Here is a 26928-nt window from a genome sequence, read left to right as displayed (position 1 = left end):
GTCAGAAGGTCAGGGAGTCAAATTGAATAAATGGCAGTTAGGAGCTGGTAGCCTTCAGGCACAGAATGGAGAGCTTCTCTGATTCCTGGAATTATGATGTTTTTGATGACATCATCTTTCCCACACTTGCTGAGTCAGCCTCGAACTGTTTTTCTAATTTGAACCCATTCAAATTCCCCTTGCTGCACAATGAATATATTGTTCTTAGATGAGAGGCCTGAGTCTCCGCAGAGGAGAAATGCAGTGGGTAATAGAGGAAAGCCATTCTGTGCCTTGAGTGGAAAAGGCTGCATTACTTAATTGTAATTAAGTTCTGAGTGGATGGCTGTCTTCAACTGATGGAATAGCACATTTGCCTGTGAGTTTAGAAGGTTGTGGATTCAGGGACTGAGGGCTACAATCTACGCTCACAAGTTGGTCTGGTGCTGAGAGGAGAAGGGTGGTGATGGTAGGGTTCTCTGCTGTCAGAGGTGTTAAAATGAGGTCCTGTTCACTAGATAGAGTTCTGATCTTCTTCATCTTAGGCAGTTCCTGGGGATCGAGGATAACTCTGCTTTGATGGGCTCTGAGAGGGCTGAGGTGTCCGATGCGTGATCTGTAGCCTCTGGCACATGCTGCTTGAAGAGTTGGGTAGGTGGGTTGTTTGGAGGCTCGTCCGCTCCCTCCGATGCCTCGACTTCACTTCTGTGTGTTCTTGGCAAAGTCTCTCGATGAGTTCACTGCCTTCCCGAATGAGCCTTTCTCCATTTTGGTCGGTCACAAGCTTGGGTCTCCCATGAGTCGATGGGGATGTTTGACCTCTTCATGGATGTTTTGAAGACATCCCTAAAGCATTTCCACCGTCTTCCTGGGAGTGTCTTACTGCGACCGAGTTCTGAGTAGAACAGTTGCTTTGGGAGTCTGGTGTCAAGGATACAAGTGACATGTTCCGCCCAGCACCTTGATGCTAGGCAAGTCGGCTTGGGAGAGGCTTGCATTGGACTGCTTTTCTTGCCACTGGATTTGGCGGATCTTGTGAAAGTGCTGCTGTTGGCACTTCTCCAGTACTTCAAGGTGCCTATTGTAAGTTGTCCAAGTCTCTGATGCATATAGGCACACAAGAATCACTGCAGGAGGTTCTCATTGAACTATTGAAAGGACAATGAGCTCTTCCATGGTCTTGACTAACATTCATGGCTATTTATGGATTCTTGCTTCTATAAATCATTATACAATTCTTTGGGTGGGATCTTCCCAAAGGAAGGCGGGAAATCCTGACGCCAGGGCATTTTTCAGCTGCCAAGCACACTTTGGACAGGAGGCAAGATTTCCCCCATGATATTGCCTGGGAGGATGCACTCATGAGCCAACAAGTGGTGGAAGCAGCCAATTCAGGAAGGCAGGTGGGCCAAAGAGGGATGGAAACTCTGCAGCCTTGGCAGTGCTGCCAAGGGAGGTGGTCACTGCTGAGGTAGCAAGGAGAACGGGAGGGCACCTCTATGTTGAGGCAGGGGTGGTAAGCAGGCCCCAGCGATCGAAAGGGAAACCCTCTAGTGTAGCGTTGGTCAACAGGGCCAACCTTTGCTGCCAATGACCCCCTCCTTGGTGGTAACCTCTTTCCCCCAGGAAGCCACCTCTTTGAGAAAGACGGCCTTGCCATGTGGTGGGGGCATCTCCGCCCACGGCAAAATGCTGGAGGCCCAAGAAAATTGCTTTTAATTGTGCCTTTAATTGCCTAAATTGGCCACCAGTCAGCAGGAAGCTTATTCTCGCCACTGTTATTTCCACTGCTGCGAAACTTCACCAGCAGTTGGGCTGCATGGCAGAGCCATCCTGACGTGGTCCCTACCTGCACATCCCCCCCCCCCCCCCCCCCCCCCCCCCCCCCCCCCCCCCCCCCCCCCCCCCACACACACACACAACCTCCTCCAGCCCACCACCTGGGGGCTGGTAAAATTCCATCTTATGATTCCATTCAGTTAAACTGAAACTGTCTGCCCTCAGGTGGATATAAAAGATCCCATGGCATGATTTGGAAGAAGACCAGGCAGTTATCCCTGCTACCCTGGCCAATACTCCTCTCTCAACCAACATCACCAACACAGATTATCTAATCACTATCACGCTGCTTTTGGTGGGATTTTGCTGTCTGCAAAACTGCCTGTGGTCCAATGTTTCCTACAATTCAACTGGGACTACATTTAAAATCACTTAACTGGCTGCAAAAGGTCTTTGGGGCATCCTGAGGTTGTGAAAGTTTTTCTTCAAACGTAAATAATTCATTACATGTGAAATGCTTTGAACTGCTGTTGAATGCGGTGATATTATGCTGCCTAAATTACGATTTTGTTAATCCCATTTGCTCCAACTCAGGCTATTTCTTTGGTTTGAATTCTGATTTCTCCACCATCTCTTCATCCCTACTGGGAACTGTTGACTAATGGTGTAATGTAGCCTTTGGTTTTGGTGCTGTCCACTGCAATAGACTCCTCACGGGAAGGATAAATGTAGCTTTACACCATAGTTTGCTACTGTACACGCAGCAGACTAAAGGATAAACCTAATGACGAGGAAGACAGACATGGTTGTCGGAGGCCGGTCATCATCAGCCTCAGTGTCCTCAGTCCAACTATTTTCAACATCAAAGATACTTTCCCCTACCTTAGCTGACCTGGTAAGATCATTAAATGTTCCTCTAAACCAACTTCAGGTGTGCAATGTGCTCAAGCTGGCGGACAACTCTTCCTATACCTGCTGGGCTGTCTGCAGTACTTGCAGTCAAAGAGGTCTTCTTCCCCATCATACCGCACCTCCCCCCCCCAAACCATGCCCAGCCCCCATTTCTGTCTTATTTCTTCTACAAAAAACTTCATTGTCCTATTAGAGAAGGAGCTCACCATTGTTTTTTTCATCACCAGCTGGCATACTACCCATCAATTGGCAAGCTTTAAATTACAGGGTAATCTCCACATCCAGCAGTTGCACACGATTTTAAAGTTAGACAGGTACCAGAGGTATGCACAGGCTCGGTGAAGTACGAGTCAGTGGGGGCACAATCCATAAACTGCCCCACTAAGGTCTCCACAATACCAGTGTAGCTGGGGTGAGTCTCATCAGCTCAGAAGTGGACACATTCATAAAATGAACATCAGTTGATTGTGAAGCATAACATTGATTAATGAATGCAGGATCTTTTTCAGCTTAGCAATACACAACAGAGAACACAGCTCCTCAAAGTAATTCATTTCATGCCAACCACTCATTGATGTTATGGGAGATGTAATAACATTCTCTAGAATTGCAAGGCTGTCTTTTCTTTGCATGTATAAACCAAGGATAGGAGCCGCTTGTTAGATGGCCCCATCTGGATAATTATAGGATAGGAGCAGGAGTATAGGAACAGGAGGAGGCCACTGAGCTCCTTGACCCTGTTCTGTTATTCAGTGAGATCATGGCTGATCCTACTCCATATACCCACCTTTGCCCCATATTCCTTAATGCGTTTGGATAACAAAAGTCTAATAAATCGAAAAACAATTGATTTAGCATCAATTGCCTTTTGAAGATGAGAGTTTCAAACTTCCACCACCCTTTGTGTGTGGTTGTGTTTCCTGATTTCCCTGACCTAGAATGTTCTCAATAGAACATTTCAATTATCTCAAGGGAATAAATCCCATATTATATTTATACCTGCAACTCAAAGACTTACTTTGGGCTCACATAATGCAGTAAGTGTACATATCATGGGCACACTATAACAAGAGACATAGGTCACATTACAGAGGTTTCACATTTGGTGTAAATTACAATCCCAACACGTCATTTAATCTGTTTGGTGATGCTTGTGAGCTATAAGTAAAACAAGATAATGATGATCGAAGCCACTCAAACAAAACAAAAATTATAATCCAGGTTCTCAGAATTAAAATGTGACAGAGGGTTTATTTTATGAAGTGAAAAAAAGCATATTCTTCTGAACTTCTGGAGTCTCATGTCAGATTTATAAAACAGACTTCAATGTTTAGCTCTTCCTCTTCCCTGGAAATAGTCTTAACATTAAGTTTCTTGCTGTCTGTCCTATTCTACCTAATTATTTTCCAGGATCTCAGAAACTGTGGAGCTCCTTACCTCCCTCAGATGTGTATATTCCATATACCCATTTCAGATGTGTATATTCCATATACCTCCCTCAGATGTGTATATTCCATATACCCATTTCAGATGTGTATATTCCATATACCTCCCTCAGATGTGTATATTCCATATACCCATTTCAGATGTGTATATTCCATATACCTCCTTCAGATGTGTATATTCCATATACCCATTTCAGATGTGTATTCTTCTTGCCAGCTACATACTTCCATAAACTTAGGTTGGCATCACCTGCACAATAATAATTGATTCACCCCATTTTTTTTACAACCTCAGTCCTTTTTGACAGTTTATCCCAACAAAATTTCTTGTGTAAATAGCTTGACAACACTTCCTGTTAAGCATATTGAAGTCCCCTATGAACTGAAACCTGTGGTCTTTACTGTCTAGCATATTTGGGCTTGTGTAGCCCAGCTCTAACAATTAACCTTCCTCATAGAAAAGTATGCTCCGTACACCAGTCACACTGCTAACCCACTTTCTACAGGCTAAATTACAGCTTTGGATTTATTTATAAGCAAAATAATACACAGATCCCATAGACAAGATGTTAAACATCAGAGTACTTATATGGGAGGTAGAAACAACCCTCAGAGATAATATGCTTTTTTTTAAGTAAGTTTCTTTGTTACAGTTTCTAAGAATGAAACCGTTAGAACATCAGCTGAGCCTTTGCTCAATCGTTAGCACCCAGTCCATAGTCTCATAAATTCACAAGAGGTTAAAAATGAAACAGAAGAGGAAACATCCTTTCCACATCCACCCTGTCAAGACCCCTCAGGATCTTATGGGAAGAATTTAATGCTGATTAGGCAGGCACACACTCAACCTGACCCGGAGTGAAATTGGGCGAGATGATGCTGGGCGAGCATTCCGACATCATCCTGCCCTCATGTGATATTTCGGGTCAGGTCAGCGGGCACGTGCAAAAATCAGAAGTGCGCCTGCTAACAATTAAGAGGCCAATTAAGGTCATTAACGGCGCAACTGCCTTTAATTTTACATTGTCCCTCCAACCTTACAGTTGGCGGACAGACGAACCGGCTAGGTGGCCTTTACATTTTTCATGAAACCTCATTCAAGGGTGGGATGGGGTTTTTGTGATGGTTAAAATAAGTGAAAATCGGTGGACAGCAGTTTTAACTTGTGCATTTTCAGGTGCCTGATTATGCTGCATGGACATTTTTTTTAATGTAGTTCAAGACTTGATTTTCGATCTGTCAGGTCTTCAGCTCCCTGAGGCTGCTCTCTGCCTTCAGGGAGCTTTCTCTCAGCGCTGGCCCACACCCGCGTTGATGTCAGCGCCAGCCCTTTACCCGCCCCCACCCCAGCAGCGCTGAGCTTCTCACTGGCTGGCTGTTAATCGGCAGCCAGCATGAAACCGCAGCTGGGGGTCCATTGCGGTCAGCGGTCTGCTCCCCGGCCGATCCTGGGCCCACCGATCACGCCCGCCCACTTACCTAAAAATTCTGCCCCATATGTTTCAATCAAGTCACATCTTACCTTTCTAAACTTCAGCGGATATGAGCCCAGCCTGTCCAACCTTTCCTCATAAGACAACCCACCTATTCCAGATATTAGACCAGTAAACCTTCCCTGAACTGCTTCCAATGCATTTACACCCTCCCTTAAATAAGGAGACCAATACTGTATACAGTACTCCAGATGTGGTCTCACCAATGCCCTGTTATATAGATTTTTCTTTTCCCACCTATTTCCATTATTTTTAAATGTATTTCCACCCATCGTTTATCTAGACCTTTTAGTCTTATTTCACCCCACCCCCACTAAAGATATCTGTACCTTGCTTGACTTGCTCTCCACACTTAATTAGCACATTCCTTTAGATAATATCACCATCTTCAACACCTCTTTGTTCTTTTGTCTGTGACATCTTTTTGTTATCTCCTCCGATCACTGGCTGCTTTTCCCAACAACACACACCCCCCCTTCTCCCCACCCCCCCCAAACCAGCTTATATTTCACCCCTTTCCTATTTTACTTAGTTTTGTTGAAGGGTCATGAGGACTCGAAACGTCAACTGTGCTCTTCTCTGCCAATGCTGCCAGACCTGCTGAGTTTTTCCAGGTATTTCTGTTTCTGTTTTTGTTTTGGATTTCCAGCATCCGCAGTTTTTTGTTTTTATCCCTGTATAATTGAAGCATAACCTCTCTACTTTTTTATTCAATTCCCCTCGCAATAAACAATAAACACTAAACCCTATACTCCTTCACCAATAGGATTTTTATTCCTTATTTTTCCGTGATACACTTGAATTCTAATTCTTTGGTGAATGCAGCAAATGTTTTTCCAGATGTGTACATCTGTTAGCAATCAATATCATTACATTCTCCCTAGAAACCAGGGCTAGGATTCAGGGAAGCATCTTTGACGTAAAACCATTGCACTCCCTTCAGTCTGTTTACACACCTGATCATAATTACAAGTTATATATCTGTCTGACAACAATTGGAATCATTAATATTTAAACATACCACCCTGACCTCAAAGGGAGTTTTCTTTATTAGCTAATTAACGGGCAGCAACTCTGCCCGATTCACATAAGGTATCTGGTTCACTGCCTGTTGTAAAAATAAGCAACCTCCATTTCAACACTGGCTCTGTTTCTCAAACTCTTATCATATGAAAGAAAATGTTGCTCTTAGTGCATGTTTAGTGTGTCACACACCAGAAAAGAAATAAGAACAGTCATTTAATTCTGGTGATTCTAACTTGAAACCAGAAACTTGCAAGTATTTTCCGATCTGCAGAATATTTCACCAAACAATTAAACCCAGGTTGACCTGAAGCTCTGTTTACTTAACAACATTTTGGGAGGTTGTCTTAAAGGAACAAAGTTGCACCTTAGCAACAGGTTATTAACTAATATATGACCGGATGTAACAAAATATAATGTAATTACCTGGAAAAACTCAGCAGGTCTGGCAGCATCGGCGGAGAAGAAAAGAGTTGAAGTTTCGAGTCCTCATGACCCTTCGACAGAACTTGAGTTCGAGTCCAAGAAAGAGTTGAAATATATTTATATTTCAACTCTTTCTTGGACTCGAACTCAAGTTCTGTCGAAGGGTCATGAGGACTCGAAACGTCAACTCTTTTCTTCTCCGCCGATGCTGCCAGACCTGCTGAGTTTTTCCAGGTAATTCTGTTTTTGTTTTGGATTTCCAGCATCCGCAGTTTTTTTGTTTTTATTTTTGTTTTTATATTTTTGTTTTTAAAATATAATGTATTTTGTCTGTAGCTTTTGGCATCCTCTCTGTGTTGTATTTCATAGCTTAAGGACAGGTCCTTTTAAGACAATTTCCACCTTTAAAATTGCTTCTATAGTGCAGTGCATTCTAAGACACCAGCTTCTAACATACGAACATACAAATTAGGAGCAAGGAGTAGGGTCACTTGGCCCCTCGAGCCTGCTCCCCCTTTCAATATGATCATGGCTGATCTAAATGTTACCTCAGCCTCACATTCCCACCTACGACTGAACACTTTTCATCCCCTCACTTATCATGAATCGATTTAGCTCTGGCTTCAAAAATATCCAAAGGGCAGAATCTTTCTCTTGTCGGGCGGTCACGTGCCTGTCCTGAACGAGAGTAGAATAGTGCGTGACAACGTTGGGTGGGTATCCCAACGTCATCGCGCACTCTCGCGATATTTCACTTGGCGGGGGCGCATGAGAGGCGACAGCGCACTCACCAACAATTATAAGGCCTATTTAGGCCCTTAATCAGTTAACTAAATCGGATTTTTCGCTGCCCGTCCAACCTCTGGATTTTTTCTGCAGCCTCATCCGCAGGCGGGAGGAAGTTTCCAACAGGAATTAAAAATGAGATGAAAATGTTTAAATCTCACTTATAACATGTCCCTGCTCACGTGACAGAGTCACGCGAATGGACATGTTCACCTTATTTTTTTTAAATGTTTATTCTTCAGTTCCCCGAGGCAGCTCTGTGCCTTCTGGGAGCACTCAGTGCACCCCACCCACGAGCATGTGCACACTTTCAGCGCTCACCCTCCTCCTGCCCCCCCACCCCAGCAGCGCTGAGGCTCTGCGTGCACCTTTCACGCTGGCTGGCTTTTAATTGGCCGGCCAGGGTGAGACCGTGGTCAGGGCCCAGTCGCGGGCGGCTGCCATTTTTGTGACTGCTCCTGGGCCCACCCGACGAGTGCAAAATTCAGCCCAAAGACGCTGCTTCCACTATCTTTTGAGGAAGAGATTTCCAAAGACTTCACGACCCTTTGAGAGAAAAAAATTTATCTTCATCTCTGTCTTAAATGGGTGACCCCTTATTTTTAAACAGTGACCCCTAGTTCTAGATTCTCCCACAAGAGGAAATATCTTTCCACATCCGCCCTGTCAAGACCCCTCAGGATCTTATGTATTTCAATCAAGTTGCTTCCTCCTCTTCTAAACTTCAGTGTATACAAGCCTAGACTGTCCAACCTTTCCTCATGAGACAATCCTCCCATTCCAAGTATTATACTAGTAAACCTTCTTTGAATTGCTTCCAATGCATTTATATCCTTCCTCAAATAAGGAGACCAATACTGTACACAGTATTCCAGATGTGGTCTCACCAATGCCCTGTATAACTGAAGCATACGCTCTCTTACTTTTGTAATCAATTACCCTCACAATAAACAATAGCATTAGCTTTGCTAATTACTTGCTGTATTTGCATACAAACTTTTTTGTGATTCATGTACTAGGACACCCAGATCGCTCTGCATCTCAGCGCTCTTCAATCGCCCACCATTTAGATAATATGCTTCTTTTTTATTCTTCCTGCCAAAATGGACAATTTCAAATTTTCCCACATTATACTCCATTTGCTAGATTTTTGCCCACTCACTTAACCTACCCATGTTGCCTTGTAGCCTCTTTATGTCCTGTTCACAACTTACTTTCCTATCTATCTTTGTATCATCAGCAAATTTAGCAACCATACCTTTGGTACCTTCATTCAAATTATTTATAGAAATTATAAAAAGTTGAGGCCCCAGCACTGATCCCTGTGGTGCACCACTCATTACATCTTGCCAACCAGAAAATAACTCATTTATGCCTACTCTCTGTTTCCAATGCCTACACTATTCCTATTTAGGTTCAGCTCTACCTAGAGTATGCCTGAAATAAGTTAATATTGCTGATTACTTACAGATATATGTGCCTGTGTCTGTGAAAACAATTCCTGAACGCAGCCTAGCATTAGAAATAATGCTGAAAAAAGAGACATATCAAAGATTTTAGTCTTGCACTCATCAGGACAGATTTGCAAGAATGCCAATTCTAAAGGGAACAACTATGTATACTGCACCAGAAATTAATAAAGTGGGAAATTAAGGAACAAAAAAATCTAATCAAAGTAAATCTTATATAAACAGTAATTGTTTGCATGACACTTGTTTAAGAGTTGTGAAATTTGCTTTTCACTGTATGAGGGATATGTAACGCAAATCAAGACTGACATACGAGTGCAGTACTGAGGGTGTGCTGCACTGTCAGCAGTGCCATCTTTCGAATGAGGCATTAAACTGAGGCCTCATCGGCCTGCTCTGGTGGATGTAAAATTTCCCTTGGCACTATTTTAAAGAAGAGCTGGGGAATTATCCCCATTATACTGGCCAATATTTATCTGTCAATCAACATCATAAAAACAGGTTATCTGCTCATTATCACATTGCTGTTTGTGGGAGCTTCCTGTGTGAAAAACTGGTTGCTGTATTTCCCACATTATAACAGTGGCTACACTTCAAAAAGTACTTCATTGACTGTAAAGTACTTTGTGATATCTGATGGTTGTGAGAAGCACTACATAAATGAAAATCTTTCTTTTCTTCCCTTGCTATATCATAGATTGACTTTTCAAAGGCAAGTCTGCATTTTAAAATGTTTCATGAACATTAAGATAATACATGTTTGATCAACAGACGCAGAGGCAATCACTCTGTATGTAGGAACATGTGTGAAATTCCAAGGAAAGACTATATAACCAGTAGGTTATTGTTTGAAGAAGAGTCATACAGACTGGAAACGTTAATTCTGTTTTTCTTTGCACAGATGCTGTTAGAACTGCTGAGTTTTTCCAGCATTTTCTGTTTTTATAACCAGTAGGGATTGGGTAGATCCAACCATTCTGAGAAGTATTTGTCTTTTGTTTGGAAGAGCATCAGAAAAGCCATTTAAAGGAATTAAACTGATTGTTTAATCCTTTTATCAGCTGATTTGACATTGCTCTGTTATTTGGATTGACTTCAACAACCCGCTCTGACAATAACAACAACACCTTGCATTTAAATAGCACTTTTATCATGGTAAAACATTCCAAGGAAGGTTATCAAATACAATTCAGCATGAGCTACATAAAGAGATAATAGGGACAGGTGACCAAAAGCTTGATCAAGAGGTAGATTTTTGAGGAGCATCTGTAAATGAAGAAAGTGAGGCAGAGAGAGGGAGAGGTTTAGGGAAGGGATTCCAGAGGTTAGGGCTTTGACAGGAAATGGTTTGGCAGCCCAAGGTGGAGCGGTGAAAATTGGGAATCTGCAAGAGGCCAGAATTGGAGAATTGCAAAGATCTCAGAGGGTGTAGGGCTGGAGGAAATTACAAAGATTGAGAGGAGAGACGCCATAGAGTGATTGGAGATAAGGATGAGAATTTTCAAATTCAGATGTTGCTGTACAGTTACATGCTGTATTGTCCATGAATCAGCCTGTTTTGTAGGTTAGAATGTTCACAAAATTACCAAATACTCGTTTGGTGGCACAGAACTTCTGTATTGAGCATTGAGACTGCAGACAGAAAGAACATGTACACACATTGCAACTGTTTTAGCTAAACAAAATAAGTGACTGCCATTCGCTGGTTCATTTCTCAGAGCAATGCCTTGACCAATCAGAGCCCAGCGGCCTGGTTTAAATTTTAAACAATGTTTGGCAGTTAATTATCAGTCATCATCAGCTGGTGCATTCTCCATGGCAATGCCTCTACCAATCAGAGTCCACTTGCCAGCCAATAAGCACTCTCTTCTCTTGTGGTATAAATTGTTGTTTCCTTTTCATTTTGTATTCTTGCAAATTGTCTGATGAATGCAAGATGAAAAGCTTTGACTAAAAAAGACTCTTTTTTCAGCAAAATTTAGTCTTGTGAAATAATGGGGGCCTGCAGTGAAAAGCCCCAAAATAATAAGAACATAAAAAATAGGAACATGAGTAGACTATTCGGCCCCTCGAGCCTGCTCCGCTATTCAATGAGATCATGGCTGATCTTCTTGTGTTTCGATTTCCACATTCCCATCTAACCCTGATAAACTTTGATTCCCTTGCCTAACAAGAATCTATTTACTCTGCCGTAAAATATTCAATGACCCTGCCTCTATCACCTTCTGAGGCAGAAAATTCCAAAGTCACACAACCCTCTGAGAGAAAAAAAATTCTCCTCATTTCTGTCCTGAAAGGGCGACCCCATCTTTAAAAACATTGCCTCCTAGTTCTGGACTCACCCACAAGAGGAAACATCCTCTCGACATCTACCTTGTCAAGACTGTTCAGGATCTTGTATATTTCAATCAAATCACCCCTCACTCTTCTAAACTCCAGTGGAAACAAACCCAGTCTGTCTAACCTTTCCTCATAAGACAGCCCACTCATTCCAGGTATCAATCTAGTAAACTTCCTCTGAACCACCTCCAATCCATTTACATCCTTCCTTAAACAAGGAGACCATAACTGCACACAGTTTTCGAGGTGCGGTCTCACCAATGCCCTGTATAACTGAAGAATGTCATCTTATTTTCATGCTCAATCCCTCTCATAATAAAGGATAGCATTCCATTCGTCTTCTTAATTACTTGCTGTATCTGCCTACTAATGTTTTGTGATTCATGTATGAGAACACCCAGATCCCTTTGCACCTCAGAATTATTCAGCCATTCTCCAGTTAAGTAACACTCTGCTTCTTTGTTCTTCCTGCCAAAGTGAAAACTTCACATTTTCCCACATGTGAAACATCATCCCAGGATGTTTTGTGCACAAAGTCTTCAAAGACAGGGCTGAAGCATTGTCTATAATCTTCAGCCAGAAGTGCTCAGTGGATGATCCATCTTGGACTCTTCCAGAGGTCCCCTGCATCATGGATGCCAGTCTTTAGCCAATTCGATTCACTCTATGTGATATCAAGAAATGGCTGAAGGCACTGGATACTGCAAAGACTATGGGTCCTGACCATATTCTGGCAATAGTATTGAAGACTTGTGCTCCAGAACTTGCTGCGCCCCTTGCCAAGCTGTTCCAGTACAGCTACAACACTGGCATCTACCCAGCTATGTGGAAAATTGTCCAAGGATGTCTTGTATGCAAAAAGCAGGACAAATCCAACCCAGTCAATTACCACCCCATCAGTCTACTCTCGATCATCAGCAAAGTAATGGAAGGGGTCATCAATAGTGCTATCATGGGGCACTTGCTTAGCAATAAACTGGTCACTGACACCCAGTTTAGATTCTGCTAGGGCCATTCAGTTCCTGACCTCATTACAGCCTTGGTTCAAACATGGACAAAAGAGCTGAACTCCCAAGGTGAGGTTAGAGTGACTGCCCTTGACATCAAGGCCACATTTGATCGGGTGTGGCATCAAGGAGCCCTAGCAAAACTGGAATGAATAAGAATCAGGGGGGAAACTCTTTGCTGGTTGGAGACAAAGGAATATGGTTGTGGTTGTTAAAGGTCAGTCATCTCAGCTGCAGGATGTCACTGCATGAGTGCCTCAGGGTAGTGTCCTCGGTCCAACCATCTTCAGCTGCTCCATCAATGATCTTCCTTTCATCATAAGGTCAGAAGTTGGGATGTTCACTGATGACTGCACAATGTTCAGCACCATTCGTGACTCCTCAAATACTGAAGCAGTCCATGTCCAAATGCAGCAAGACCTGGACAATATCCAGACTTGGGCTGACAAGTGGGAAGTAACATTCACGCCACACAAGTGCCAGGTAATGACCATCTCCAACAAGAGAGAATCTAACCATCGCCCCTTGACGTTCAATGGCATTACCATCACTGAATCTCCACTATTAACATCCCTGGGGGGGTTACCAATAACCAGCAACTGAACTGGACTAGCCATATAAATTCTATGGCTACAAGAGCAGGTCAGAGGCTAGGAATTGTCTGACAAGTAACTTACCTCTTGACTCCCCAAAGCTTGGCCACCGTCTACAAGGCACAAGTTAGGAGTGTGATGGAATACTCCCCACTTGCCTGGATGAGTGCAGCTCCCACAACATCCAAGAAGCTTGACATCGTACAGGACAAAACAGGCCGCTTGATTGGCACCACATCCACAAACATTCACTCCCTCTACCATCACCACAGAGTAGCAGTAGTGTGTACCATCTACAAGATATACTGCAGAAATTTACCAAGGCTCCTTCAACAGCACCTTCCAAACCCACCACCACTACCATTTAGAAGGACAAGGGCAGCAGGTAGATGGGAACACCTCTGCCTGGAATTCCCCTCCAAATCACTCACCATCCTAACCTGGGAATATATTGCCGTTCCTTCACTGTTGCTGGGTCAAAATCCTGGAACTCCCTCCCTAACAGCACTGTGGGTGTACCTACAGCACATGGACTGCAGCGGTTCATGAAGGCAGCTCACCACCACTCTCTCAAGGGCAATTAGGGATGGGCAATAAATACTGGCCCAGCCAGCAAAGCCCACATCCCCTGAATGAATAAGAAACATTTTTTAAAAAGGTGCAGGCTTACTGATAGGAGCTAATTTTTCTGTTGGAGAAAGATGTGAAGGAGCCTGTTTGGTAACATAAAAACAAAAAAACTGCGGATGCTGGAAATCCAAAACAAAAACAGAATTACCTGGAAAAACTCAGCAGGTCTGGCAGCATCTGGCAGTCCAATTCTTGGACTCGAACGCAAGTTCTGTCGAAGGGTCATGAGGACTCGAAACGTCAACTCTTTTCTTCTCCGCCGATGCTGCCAGACCTGCTGAGTTTTTCCAGGTAATTCTGTTTTTGTTCTGTTTGGTAACATCCCTGGCTTGCAATAGTGTAAACCATCTGCTTAATAGCAAACAATGCCACAGTATCTTGGCTCATAGTAGGGAGCCAATGGCTCTGTGCATTAGTAAGAAACCAAAGACTCTATGCATTAGTGTTAAACTGGAAATTACAGACCTCTTGGAATGGATGTATGTGTCCCCAAAAATAGCTGTCCCTTCTGGATAGTTTAGACCTTTTTCTAAACTCGGTTTTTTTTTAGCTGTGGTACAGTTAAATCATTCTCACTAAACCAATTAAAACTGTGAAATGATAAAAAGCTGGAAATACGCAGTAGGTCTGGCAGCATCGGCGGAGAAGAAAAGAGTTGACGTTTCGAGTCCTCATGACCCTTCGACAGAACTTGCGTTCGAGTCCAAGAATTGGACTCGAACGCAAGTTCTGTCGAAGGGTCATGAGGACTCGAAACGTCAACTCTTTTCTTCTCCGCCGATGCTGCCAGACCTGCTGAGTTTTTCCAGGTAATTCTGTTTTTGTTCTGTTTGGTAACATCCCTGGCTTGCAATAGTGTAAACCATCTGCTTAATAGCAAACAATGCCACAGTATCTTGGCTCATAGTAGGGAGCCAATGGCTCTGTGCATTAGTAAGAAACCAAAGACTCTATGCATTAGTGTTAAACTGGAAATTACAGACCTCTTGGAATGGATGTATGTGTCCCCAAAAATAGCTGTCCCTTCTGGATAGTTTAGACCTTTTTCTAAACTCGGTTTTTTTTTAGCTGTGGTACAGTTAAATCATTCTCACTAAACCAATTAAAACTGTGAAATGATAAAAAGCTGGAAATACGCAGTAGGTCTGGCAGCATCTGTGGAGATAGACAAAGTTCATGATGTTTCATCAGAATTCAATTGTTGATTCATAATTGAGTTTGTCTTATAACCAGGTTGCCCTCCAATTTTATGTAATATGGACATTGGGTCTAAAAATGACAGTGCTCTGTGTGTGGTATTGGTTTTAAAATGTTGAACAATAATTTTCCAATTTAACAAAATCAATTCAGAAAATGAAGCTGACTAGTCCTGGAATGTGGAAATAATCTGATCAAAGATAAACGGCAATGTTTAGAAATAAACAGGAAGCAAGTTGATGGCTCGTTGGTAAAGTAGATAAGTTGGTGTTCTGTTAACCCTTACCACAACAGCAAATTGAATTAATTTGGTGACTTTAATGTAGAAAACTGTAAGATGCTTTACAAGAGCATTAGCGGACTAAACTTGAACCATGCAAGAAGATATTGATGACCAAAGGTTTGGTCAAAGGGGTAGATTTTAACATAGCCACAGATCACAAGGCTACATTCTTATTTCACTGATCTCAGCCCAGGCAATAGTTGGTTATGGAGCAGAAAATTATTTAAGGTTTCTCCTCCTGATCACAATCCAGTGACCATCTACTGAATATTGTGAAAGTTAGGTAAGATCAGAGTTGGGTTTGGATGTGATGGCCCACCACACCCAAAGCTGGATTTCCTAATGCAACGGCAGATGAGGGAGGGATGCTCAACCACTGGGTGAAAGAGAACTGGCCCCACTAGAACTTCCTTAAGGCTCACCTCTTTTTCATAAGGGCAGTACACTGCTGACATTGATGCTACTCCAGGATTTAAAACCTCAGAGTGGAGCAACAATTCTTTGTTCAAAATTGTAAAATAATTGTCGCAGCCAATATCTCAGTCCAATTATTTCACAACACTAAAGAATAGAATTAACTTCAAGCAGCAATATGTGTAGAAATAGGGGACAGACAGAGCTGATGAGATGGTGGGAGGACAGACTGACAGCAACAATAAACCAGAGAGATTGTTGGTCAAGATGACCTTTCTACTTCCTACCATGTCCTGTTTTCATCATATATTGCTTATAAATGACTGAACTTAGAATAGGAAGGTGCAGCTCAGACCAGGGTTGAGTCATTAGTCTGGCCTTGTAAGGACCAGCCAACTGAATTTCAAATCATGGGGACAGGAATGAGTAATAAACGAGTAACAAGCAAAAAGCAAGGAAAACATAAGTTCAAAGTTCAGGTGGCTCAAGGGCATTACCCAAACTCCTGAAAATGAAATGGTTATTTTACTAAATCACATTGTTCCTGGAACACCTATTAGGAACTTCCCCAGGCAGTCCAATTCCAGATAAGTAGTTTTAAATGGGAAAGGATCAATGTCAGCAATGTTGTTTCTAAATTCTATTGTTTTCTGCATTCCCTACCATTCATCTTAAATCGTGTTCTTGATAAAATAGAATCACAGAATGGTTACAGCACTGTAGGAGGCTATTTGGCCCATTATGTCCCTGCTGGTTCTTTGCAAGAGCAATTCATTTAGAGTCTCTCCCCTGCCTTTTCCCTGTATCCCTGCAAATTTTTACTGTTCAGATAATGATCTAATCCCCTTTTGAAAGCCATGATTGAATCTGCCTCAACCAGACTGTCGGGCAGTGTATTCCAGATCCAAGCTACTTGCTGTGCAACAGAGTAAGTAAAATAAGTTCTAATGCCATTCAAATGTCACGCCAATGTTAGATTGATTGAGAGGCTATATATTAGCAAAGGTGAAAAACATTTCTGTCCCTATTCGTCCCAACTTTTGTTAGGTCAGAAGCACTAAACCCAGTCACTGCTGACAATTTTAGTTTGGTGGTATTGCTGGATTGGACCATCCCTAATGATAAAAAAAAAGTGCTAAGCGTCATATTGGATTGCAAACGTTAATTGTGTTTCTCTCTCCACAGATGCTGCCACACATAGAGTCATAGAGTTATACAACACAGAAACAGGCCCTTCAGCCCATCGTGTCCGTGCTGCCCATCAGGCACCTGAATTTTTCCAGCATTTTTGTTTTCATTTCAGATCTGCAGTAATTTGCTTTTTTTAGTTTAGTGGGCCATCCCTATAATTCATGTTGCCCTAAAGGGTTGTTTAGTGGCCCTGCCCAACGCCAATATTCTCCCTCTACTCCACCTTGGGCAAGCCTCCTCCCTGCAGGCAGTGCCAGGGAGCTGCCGCTAGGGGCCGCCAGGGCTGGTCCGGAAGTGACGCACGCACGGGCCCGCCCCCCCCCCCCCCCCCCCCCCCCCCGCCCTGTCAGTCGGGCGGAGCCGCTCATTCGGGGAGTTGGCGGAGAGAGAGCGAGACGGTGTGAGTGGCAAGTTCATTTAAGCAGCTGAACGGCCTGTATTACTCAGCCCGGTAAGGGAGAGGGGGGGATGCGGGCCTCACGGTTGCGGCCGGGTTACACCCCGGGGTTTATGGAGCTGCCCCCTTCACAGTGCGTGTGAGGGGAGCGCGCACTCCCTCTTCCCAACGGCTGCCGGAGGCGCGCGGGCGTGTGTCCCCCCTGCCCTCCCCGGGAGCGCGCGGGCGTGTGTCCCCACTGCCCTCCCCGGGAGCGCGCGGGCGTTTGCACCCTATTCCCTCTGGAGCGCGCGTGGGTGCATGACCCCCCCTGATACCCTCGCGAGCGCATCCCCTCCTTCCCCGGGAGCGCACACGCGGGTTTATGCCCCCTTCCACCGGGAGCGCACGCGTGGGGGGGGGGGGGGTCTTGTGACCCCTCCTTCCCTCGGAAGCGCGCGGCGGAATATGCCCCCCTCTTCCCCCGGGAGCGCGCGCGGGCTTGTGGTTTCCCCTCTTCTCCCGGGAGCGAGCGCGGGGCTTGTTGTTTCCCCTCTTCCCCCGGGAGCGCGCGCGGGGGCTTGTGGTTTCCCCTCCCTTCCCCCGGGAGCGCGCGCGGGGGCTTGTGGTTTCCCCTCCCTTCCCCCGGGAGCGCGCGAGGGGAACTTGTGGTTTCCCCCCCTCCCTTCCCCCGGGAGCGCGCGGGGGGGGGGGGGTGGGGGGGCTTGTGGTCCCCACTTCGCCTGGAAGAGCGCGCGCGTGGGCTTGTGCCCCCCCCTCCCCCAACCTCCTCTACCCACGGCAGCGCGCGCGCGCGGTCTTGTGCTCCCCTCCCTCCCCCGCACCCTTTTTCCCGGGAGCGCGCGGGGTTTCAGTCGCCTCCACAATCTGATCTGTACCTGAATTAAAAGGCGGGTTGTTGGAGGTGACGAGGAGGAATAATCCCCCTTTCAAACTGAATTCAGGTATCAGTGGGTGGGTGGGTGGGGGGAGGGGCGGTTTGGGAAGGTGATTTGAGCGCTGCGGAGGGGTTTTTATTCCCTGACTTTTGATGAAGCAGGAATATGGCGGGTCACTTCCTGGTTTGCAGTTTTTGAATAAAGATGTGAAATGTGTGATTAATGCTGCTTCAGATCAGTTAATAATCAGATTCTGCACCAATCCTCCGGGTGTTGCTGTTTGATTAAACAGCAGATTCAATTAGCGATTTAAAAAAAAATATCAACCTGGCTTGGCCGCAGTGGAAACGAAATGCATTTTATTTTATTCTTTGCTGCTGGGAGAGAAACCTCGTGTGTTTCTGATAACCCCATTTCCTGCCCCTTCTCTAACCCTTTCTAATGGTTAGGGCGGTGTCTTGGCGCCCGACCCTCTTTTGCGCTGTTTCTACGGAATCCAGGAAACATGTTTTATTGCAATTTTAATATCGGCGATCTGTCCTTTTCTGGTTCATTCCCCCCCCCCCCCCCCCATCATTGTCATCCGGAGCTCTTAAGTTACCTTTGCATAAGCTTCATCGATCGATTGATTGATTGATCAACACAAGAGGGTAAAACAAGTGTCTTTGTTGTACATCATAGCGAGCAGAAGATTTGCCCCCACTTAAATGCTGTATGCGATGTTATGTTGGTTATCAAGCTTGTGTGTTACTGGCTTTTTTCCCCCACCTCTTTCAGCCAGAGGGAAGCAGGCCCCTCCTCGGGTAGTCGGCCATATTGGCCATGTATATTCTTTGCCATAATGATTTGCAAATCAGGTTCAGTTATAATATTCTGGCTGGCATGATGAATCTTGGAATTAGAGTAAGAAAGCCAGCACAATGTGCATTTTGAGATCATAGAATGGCTACAGCACATAAGACGCCCATTTGGCCCATTGTTTCTGTGGCTCTTGTCAAGAACAACTTGTCTAGACCTGCTCCCCTGCTGTTTCCTGCAGCCCTGCAAATTCTTTTTCTCTTTAGAAATGTACCATTTTGTTTTTCCTCCCAATCACCCCACACAGCTTTGTAATAGGACTATCTAGCTAGCAATGTGGCAATTCCCTTCGTTCAGATCATAATTCATTTCTCCTCAGTCCTGTTTTTGGTAACTTCCCAAGGAGCTCCAAGTTTACTGAAAAAGTTATGTGTTACCAGAAAGAGGACATTCAGGCCACCCCTGTGCTCAGCTACATCAAATTAATCCCTGCTGATTTACATTTTTTTCCAATAGCCCTACATCTTCAGACATTTACCAATCTTTCCCTTCAAAGATGCCGAGACCCCTGCATCAGCTGTTTCCTCTGGAAAAGCCAATTCTAAGATTTGTCTTAATGTTTCTTTGCATATTTGGAAGACAGTCTTATTGATCCCTTGTCAATGATTCCCTGACCAGAGGAAATAGTCTAATATACCAGCAGATCTTGTGATGTGTGTTGCCTTATAGTGAAGGGGGAAGTGAGAGATTGACAGGAAGTATGTGTTGTGTGTCAAGTTTTTATTGTCTTACATTAATATGCTAAGAGCTTGCAATTTATATTACAGCCTTGGGAAGCAGTAGAACTCTTAAATATTGGTCAACTTGGGGCTAATGTTTTATTTAGCTCTGAACATTGTCATTTAAGTTTATTAGTTAAAATATACAGTGTGAACTATTTCTTTTATAACACAAATTGTAAATTGAATGGGTGCAACTAGAAAATGGTGGCAGTGACTTAACCTGGTGCTGTTAGAAATTCTTGAGTCATAAAAGCGCTTGGGTGAGTTCAACTTATTGTTTGTTTGGGGAGTCCATGTTGTGTTGTGATGCACAGTTTTCAAACAAATGTAACAAACTAGGTCTAAGTGGCTTTGCTAAATTAATAGCCCTTTAAGGAATACTTATATAGAATCTTAACACTCTTTAAATTTATCTTTTGCTTGCTGTATGGAAATGTATCAACTTTAACTCTGCCACATGTTTTATCTAGAAAATCCTAATGAATTAGGGCTTTAGCCAAGAAGAAATGTGTCCTTTAAACAGTCCTCCACCTTATTAAAATGTTGGCAGGGTGGACATCTCATAATTGGTCTACTTTTTTGAAAACAAAGGGGGAAGTGGATTAGTTGCTTGTACTTCAATTTATTTCTGTTGGACAATGTCACTGACAGTTTCCATTTTTCTAACAGGACAGGCAGATGACCACCTAGAGTTCTTGAATTGGCTGTTGAGAACTTTGTAGACTTTTTTACTCCCAGTAAAGAAGTGCTCAGAATCTGTCCAACTTCCTCTTCACACAGATTTGTATAGTTGAGATTGGAAATATATTTGCATCGTAGTTACCATCTGAGGTGGATTTTTGATTGAGGTATAAATGCGGACTAGCCATAGGGTATAATATTTATCCCTCAAAAATGTTTTTTCCACGTAAATATACAAGCCACATTTTACCCATATACCAAAATCTGATCATATACTTGGCTTAATCTTCATTTGCATATATTCCACATTTTCATGATTTTTCACCTGTCTCACTGTTATAAAGATAATTACAAATGGTCCTTGATAGACCAATGGTGTATCTCCACCTCTTTTTCAAATAATCTCTGCCAATGTCAGCCCCTTCAGAAAGCAAATCTCTAATTTAAGATTATTTTGCAGGGAAAACTATATAGAATTCCTCACTTAATTAGACCCAAATTTTGAAGAATTGTGTAATAATGAGGCCGATGAATAATTATGTAATGGTACACATTACATTTGAGTTGTAATCTTTGTCTCAAACATGAGAAGTTATGATCTGAATTGGGCTTGTATAGGCTTGAAGCCTATACTTTGCAGAAAATGAGAGAATTTCAAGATGATGCAGGCTGCAATATTCTGATTTCATAACGGTTCTATGGCAGTTACTTTACATTCTGTTTTTATTCCATTAATGATTCATTAACTTGCAATTCTGTTGTAAAAACTAGTGGATGAATAACTTGTTAAAATAGTACATAAAGGAATATTGTTTGAATGTAATAATTTGTTGATGTCACTAGTAGTAATTTCTGGGCTTGAAACAAAATAGTGAAAAACTAAAACAAATATTAATAATTTCCGATATTCATTGAAGTTTTCTGTTTGGCTCTATGCAGTATGCATAGACATTAGGTACACTCTTTCATATGAGATTATTTCTCAAAAGCCTGTTCCAGGATGTTGTAAAGGGTCCCAAATTATAAGAGTCATTTTCTGGTATTGCATTGTGACAGATGCATCCAATTAATTCCCTAGAAAATAAATCTATACAAATATCATGTGCAGTATACTCACTGCTAAAATGACCACATTCCTTGATTGTTAACCTTATTGTAACGCTATGTTGCAATACATTACCATGGGGCGGTAACATTTTAATAGCCACGCTTCAGAAACAAGTGTTTTGGTACTGTAGGTATCAAGTAGAAACTTTGTGTTAACATTTCAACTGCTGTCTTATGTTAGTATTTTCTGATGAACTCACAGAGCAGGACAACATACATACATATGCTAAGAGCTGCTTTGAGCAGGACCAGATGCACTAGAAAACCGATGCAATAAAATAATTTTAATTGTTAGGTATAAAGTCAACAGCAAAGTCAGAGGAGTGTTTACTGTAGCAGTTATAACCTGAGACAGTTACTGTGGGATACTGAAGTTGAGATGTTTTGAAGGTAATGACAGATGTATGGCCCTAGTGTCTTTAAGTTGTTATTGTGATAGTGTTTGGTCTGATGGACCAGTTATAGGAATACAATATGTCTGCTTGTCCTGGTTTGGGTATAGAGGAAGCATCTTATGTGCGTTTCGTAAATTCTCTTGATAGCATGCTAACTATCTGCTGGGTAAGAAGAGATTTTCCTAGGTTGTTTGCTTGGATCCATTTGTCACATTACACTACATCAGCCTTTAAAAACTCTTTACTGTTGACTGCAGTGTAGCATTCTCTAATGTGATAACCTCACCATTTATGTTCATTTTTATTTTGGCAGTTGGGTAGGGGTGGGAGGGCAGGATCCTGTTGTCTTTATTGGGAAAATATTGCCAAAGAAGGATATTTGTAACCATATAAATGATCCAAGGTGTTCCTTAGGCACTAAACTGCAATGAGGCTTTGAGTCTGTGAATAAATTTTATGCTAGTTCTTATTACTTTGCAACCACATCATTTCTCAATGCAACTACAATAACACTAATATATGCATGACAGTGAATAAATAATTAACCCGAGCGCAGTGCTGAATCATTGGTTTTAAAACTGAACCCATGGAAAATGTACAGTGAAGTTTTTTTTCCTAACTTTTGCGATTTTCTTTTTTCCCCCCCCGGATTATAATAAATGTTATGTGTCAAAGCCAGCAGGATTTATTTTTGTGACATTGCAAGAGAACACTAATAAGATCAGCTTTATATCAGAATTGCATCCATAATTGTAATAATTCAACGCCCAGTTGCCAGCAGAGGCAATATGCATATGCTCCAATTGGAACTTTTTGAATGGAAGCCTACAGTATTACATCAGAACCACAATTTTTTGCTTATATTTTATTAACTTTTAAACCCCTTTCATCAGTGTTGCACAATTTGCCTTTAAATTTACTTTGCTTTTATTCTTTATAGAGTTTCCCTTATCTACCTTTACCTTCTTCCATTTCATGTGAAGTTTTGTATATTTTAATGCAAATTTTTGTTTCTCCCATCCCCACAGCCCCTTCATTTTATGGCTCTGGAACCAACAGGGCAAGTGTGGGGGGAAAAGTGTTGAAACCTACAGGGAAATCTTCAGGGTGTAAATCAGGCAGCAGGAATTTACAGAAATTGGAATCGACTCTCCAGCATCTAAGTTTATTATGGAGAAATAAAAGCAATATTTGAGCATTGATGCAAGAGAAAGATGGAGAAACAGCTTGAACCTGGCAGGGCTACAAAGTTGGATCACGAGAGGTTTGCATGACAAATTGCTTTGGTTTTGCATGCATATCTCCAGTGTTTTGTAGCTTTTCAGCAAATGTTTGGGAACTCTATAAAAAATGTTATGCATTAATACCCCATGGTAGCTTTATCTTCAAATCTTTTGTGATTAAATAATGTTTCCTGAGAGTCCATAATTAATGGAATTTGGTAATGTTTTATATTGTAACACTTCTGTTGATTATTTTTTTGCCAACTAGCAGAAACACTGGAATTATAAGAGACTGCAACTCACTCTTCATTTTTCTCATTTCTTCACCTGCCAGCCTTCCCCAGGCAAAAACCTTTCCAAACTCTTGTCTCCCAGTTGAGATTATGTAGTTGTGACTATTTCCCTGCTAAATAGGAAACAATTGTCAATCGCCTTTTAAAATCTGATTCTGCAAGATTTATATTTTCTCGTGATTAATTAGTAGTTGTCAAAAGATAATTGGGCTAGTCTTAAGGGTCTGATTCCATGGTACTTTCAGTGAAGAATTAGAACTACTGTAAGGTTTTTTTTTATATCCTTTTTCTTTTTGCCTGATGTTTTGTAATATTGATTGAGGATTGTGACAATTTTTTAGTACAATATCAGTATTTTGTGTACAATTATGGATTCCTTGACTGACTCCCTTAGAACAATTGGCAGTTTTTGGTTTCATGTTATGTAATTTTTTAAGAGGCAGTTTTGGGGACTGCCAGTATTTCCCAGCCTCAACCCAGGAACAGTGCTGCACAGAGGCAGACATTTTCTATTGCAGGGACCTCGTTATGCCAGTCCACTGACTAGAGCCTAGCCAGTGTCTTTGGCACCTTTTTGTATCAGTGAGAACAAGAATTGGCAAAAGCCTCTGATCTTTTCTGTCTCTGGGGATATGAGTTGTGACGTCAAGGGCCCTTAGGAGGAAGTGAAGAAGAAGAAGAAAGTGGTCTTCTAAAGTAGATTTCTGTAGTGACTTTGTGAATTTCGTACCAGAGGCAATTGCATCACCTTAAGTAGGCTGTCATCTTTTCATGTCAAATAGTAAGAACTAATTTGACTCCAACTGATGAAAAAAGTGTTTTTTGAGCATTTATGTATACAGTGAAGTTAAATAATGTGGTTTAAATGAAATTTGATGCTTGGTTTTAGAGTTTCATACCACTTCAATTTGTACCTGCTAAAGACAGATGTTCCCAATTGACTACTTTGATTAATATTGCCAAGTATACTTAAGCAGGCAATTCTCATTAATGGGTGAGTGCATCTTAGAATTTCAGGAGTAATGTGTAATTGTTTAAAATTGATGCATTTTCTTAATGGGCTCTAAAGTAATAATTAAAGTACAACAATTTTGAAATGTTATTGCCCAATTTACTTTTTGACAAAAGTTCCCCAACTATAACTTGTGCTGCCATGGCACCTGGTTGATGTAAGCAGGGATAGCTACTATGGAAAGTCGACAAAATTCTTGATCTTGAAATATGCAAACAAGGTGGCCTGGATACCATGTCCTTATTTACTTGTCACTTTGGGGATTATTGGATACATTTATAAATGACAGACTACTATGTTATTGACTGCTCTGGAGATGTTCATTGTGTAACTGGCTGTCAATTATATTTATGAATCACAACATTGTCCCCATCTGATGCTGGTTTTCCCAGATTGGGTAACCACCTTAAGTTTCGTTAGTGCGAACACTGTTTTAGTCTGGTCTAAAACTGCTTTCGCTTTGGGCCGCCTGCATCACCATACTTACCTTTCTGTTTAACACAATGGATAACTATTTCTTTACTTTTCAAACCTAATTTGGATGCATCTGAATTACATGTAATCCTAGTCCTGTTTATAAACATTGAGGGGTGGCATTTTTTCTGTTAAATGTAAAGATGCCTGAAATTTGACTTTGAAAGGTTAAATCATTTTTTCCAAAATAAATGCCTGAATATTTGTGTATCTAAATATCACCTGGTTTACTGAGTGTGGAAGTAAAGAGAAAAGTCTTGCGTTTGGGAGGGCATCCTCTAGTGTGTTGGTGGGTCATTTTTTCAGATAATTACAGTTTATAATGAATTGCAAGGATTCACCTTTAGATTGCGGGGCATTTGGCATTTCAGTTGAACCCTGGGTTGCTGCTGAGAATTGAGCTGAGTGTATTACATCATGTCTATTAATGCTCTGCCCTTGATTATGATATGAATTTCTCACCTTAAGCTAGGTCAGTAATGAATATTTTTAGTTATGCAGCTTTAATTTCACTCATGTCCTATCCTCGGAATGTTTACAGAAGCCATTTTAAAATAAATATCCTCAGGAAATTACCTGTAACAAGCGAATTATTGTGGAAGGGGAGATGCCACATTCAAAATGATAACCTAACGTAAGAACATAAGAAATAGGAGCAGGAGTAGGCCATTTGGCCCCTCAAGCCTGCCCCACCATTCAATAAGATCATGGCTGAATTGCTCCAGGCCTCAGCTCCTCATAGCCCTGAACTTCAGGATATTTCAAAGATCTATACTCCACCTGTTAAATACTTTCAGTGATCTAGCCTCCACAACTCTCTGGGATGTATTGATACTCACTTGTTTTCACTTAAATACATTTGTTTCCCCTTTTGTTATATTTAAACTGGAATGTAGCGGTGTGCTTTTCTTTCATAAAAGTTAGCACAGGATCAGTGGCCTGAATGGTTCCCTCCTATGCTGTATCATTTTAGTGTGGGAGAATCTGAAATGGATTGAATTGTGGATACAATCAATGGTGCATCGTTTATAAGTGCTGCTTAATAGGGAATACAAAGTCTTGTAAATTAGTTTTGGTATGTTAGTCTCAGTCACCCCCTCCGCCCCGCAGAGCCTAAATAAAATAGAAATAGCTCTCTGGGTGACTCTCTAGCTTTATATTGTAAACAGTGGATGGAGCCAAGGAAAGAAAAAGGTTGGATTGTTGACTATCCTCTGGTGGCACTGGGTTGCTGTTTTTAAATGGGTGACCCCTTATTTTTAATGGAGATGAAGTGAAATTTTTTCTGAGGATTAAGAGGCTTTGGAATTCTACCTGAAAAGGCGGTGGAAGCAGAGTCTTTGAATTTTTTTAAGGCAGGGGTGGATAGATTCTTGGTAAGCAAGGGGGTGATATGTTATTGGGAGTAGGCGGGATGCAGATTTGAGTTACCAAGCCATGATCTTATTAAATGGCTGAGCAGGCTCGAGGGGCTGAATGGCCTACTCCTTCCTGTTTGTAATACACCACGACCCCCTACCCCTCCCCAAAAACCTGCTGGAAGACTAGTTGCCTGAGGGTAGGATTGTGTATGGCTGTATGATGCCTCCAGTGGTTTCTGAGGTATAGGTCCCTGGGGAACAATGCATCAGCAAGGAGTCGATGCCCATAGGAGAATGGTGAAAATTGTTGCTGATAAAGAGAGGTGCTTGAAAATTGAACTGTAATGCACATCACCAAAAATTACCTGCTGTCCTCTAGATGTATAATTAGTCTTCCAGTAATTTAAATAGGGTGCTTATTTTAATCAACACCACTAGCAATCATGTGGTTGATATAGGCAGAGATTTGTACGTGATTTTCCTTAATTCCTGTCACCGAGCCAGTTCCAACAACATTTTATTTTTGAAGTATGTGAAAAACAGCACTTTGTGCATTAAAC

At 42.2% G+C, this 26928-nt stretch overlaps 1 protein-coding gene across 3 annotated transcripts in view; it reads left to right on the top strand.

Annotated features, from left to right (window-relative positions):
- The first annotated feature begins 17304 nt into the window (after positions 1-17304).
- The window catches only part of arhgdia (Rho GDP dissociation inhibitor (GDI) alpha), a 50889-nt gene continuing 41265 nt past the window's right edge, over positions 17305-26928 (top strand). Inside the window, exon 1 of one of the 3 annotated variants that reach the window (XM_041216996.1) lies at positions 17305-17418. The gene's annotated coding sequence lies outside the window, so the exon portion shown is untranslated. Of the gene's footprint in view, positions 17419-18287; positions 18309-26928 lie in introns of those variants that run through there. The other 2 variants (XM_041216998.1, XM_041216997.1) reach the window with 2 other exon arrangements.

The sequence above is a fragment of the Carcharodon carcharias genome, chromosome 22 (genome assembly GCF_017639515.1).
Source record: "Carcharodon carcharias isolate sCarCar2 chromosome 22, sCarCar2.pri, whole genome shotgun sequence".
NCBI lineage: Eukaryota > Metazoa > Chordata > Chondrichthyes > Lamniformes > Lamnidae > Carcharodon > Carcharodon carcharias.
This window is presented reverse-complemented; position numbering and strand designations above follow the sequence as displayed.